Source organism: Carya illinoinensis, chromosome 12 (genome assembly GCF_018687715.1).
Source record: "Carya illinoinensis cultivar Pawnee chromosome 12, C.illinoinensisPawnee_v1, whole genome shotgun sequence".
NCBI lineage: Eukaryota > Viridiplantae > Streptophyta > Magnoliopsida > Fagales > Juglandaceae > Carya > Carya illinoinensis.
In genome coordinates, this window is record NC_056763.1 from 21,438,366 (window position 1) to 21,440,373 (window position 2,008).

The window sequence follows — 2,008 nt, forward strand, 5'->3', positions numbered from 1 at the left end:
GAGTAATCCAATTACTTCCCAAGTTTCATGGCTTGGATTCAGAAAGTCCTTATTTGCATCTAAAAGAATTTGAAGAAGTTTGTGCAACTTTACAAAACCAAACTATCAATGATGACGTTGTTAGATTAAAGTTGTTTCCATTCTCTTTGAAAGAAAAAGCTAAAAATTGGTTGAACTCCTTGAGACCAAGATCTATTGGCACATGGCAAGAAATGTAAAGAGAATTTCTAAAAAAGTTTTTTCCTACTCATAGGACCAACACTCTTCGCAGAAATATTATGAATTTTTCTCAAAAGGAAAATGAAACATTTTTTCAGTGTTGGGAACGTTTTAAAGAATTGTTGCTAATTTGCCCACATCATGGCTATGAGACTTGGCGCACCATTAGTTTCTTCTATGAAGGTTTAACATCTCAAATGCGTCAGTTTGTAGAAATGATGTGTAACGGTGATTTTTTAAATAAAGATCCTGATGACGCTTGGGACTATTTTGACCAGTTAGCTGAAAATGCCCAATCTTGGGATAACAAAGATCGTTCTGATCGTTCAAATAAGCTCAAACTCGGTGCCATGTCTCAAGAAGGTATGTATGTTCTTAAAGGAAATGATGATGTGAATGCTAGGATAGCAAGTCTGACAAGAAAAGTCGAAGCCATGGAGGTTAGGAAGGTAAATCCGATTAAGGCCAGTGAAAAAGAAGAAGAAAATTGTGGCATTTGTGAGATTAGTAGACACCTAACTTAGGATTGTCCAACAATCCCTACTTTTAAAGAGGTGTTGCACGAACAAGCAAATGTCATGAATTCCTATAGGAGACCATTTTCTTCTCCTTATTCGGAAACATATAATCTTGGATGGAAAAATCACCCCAATTTTAGTTGAAGGAATGAGTCCAATTCAAATCAAAATCCTTAAGGGCCATCTTCTTCTAGTCCTTATGTGCCTCCACATAAGAAAACCCTTGAGGAAACATTACAGGCTTTTATGCAGGGACAAGCAAATATCAACACTCAGACAATGCAGGCCATTACTAAGATGAGAAGTTCTATTAGCGACTTGACCTCTGCATTGCATGCTCAAGAGAAGGGTAAGTTTCCTGCTCAACCTCAGCCGAAACCCAAAGGTAAATTTGAGGTAAGAAATTCAAATATCTCTGATTCAAAATTTGAACATTCCAAGTCCATCACCACTTTACGCAGTGAAAAAATAATTGATAAGAGTATTTCAATAATGAAAGTTGATGAGACCAACAACTCTTTAAATTCCAAGAGTGATGGTGAACTTGAGAAGGTTGAATTGGATGTGCCTGTGAAAGCCCCAATACTTGCTCCATTTCCCCAAAGATTGCAACATTCTCACAAGTTGGTTCAAAATGCTGATATTCTTGAAATTTTCAAACAGGTAAAAATCAACATTCCTTTGTTGGATGCAATCAAACAAATTCCATCGTATGTTAAGTTTTTGAAAGATTTATGCACAGTGAAGCGTACGATGAAGGTGCAGAAAAAGGCTTTTCTCACTGAGCAGGTAAGCGCCATCCTCCAGAACAATTCTCTTCCTAAGTACAAAGACCTGGGTTGTCCAATAATTTCCTGCGTGATTGGAAATTTTAAAATTGAAAAAGCTTTACTTGACCTCGGAGCTAGTGTTAACCTCCTACCCTACTCGGTATATAAGCAGTTGGGTCTTGGTGAACTTAAACCCACCAAGGTAACACTCCAACTTGCTGACCGTTCAATTAAAATACCGAGAGCGATAGTTGAGGATGTGCTAGTTCAAGTAGACAAATCTTATTTCCCAGTGGATTTCAATGTTTTGGACACAAAACCTGTCTTTGATATTTGCACTCAAATTCCTATAATTTTGGGTAGGCCGTTCCTTGCGACCTCAAATGCTTTAATAAATTGTAGGAGTGGTGTGATGATAATATCTTTTGGCAACATGACTTTGGAGTTGAATATTTTCAATATTTGTAAACAACCTGGTGATGATGATGATGTGCATGAAGT

At 37.2% G+C, this 2,008-nt stretch overlaps 1 non-coding gene across 1 annotated transcript; it reads right to left on the reverse strand.

Moving 5' to 3' along the window:
* Nucleotides 1-263: 263 nt before the first annotated feature.
* On the reverse strand, nucleotides 264-367 carry LOC122290590. Its single transcript, XR_006236453.1, has one exon. It is a non-coding gene; the product is annotated as a small nucleolar RNA R71 (small nucleolar RNA).
* Nucleotides 368-2,008: the final 1,641 nt, after the last annotated feature.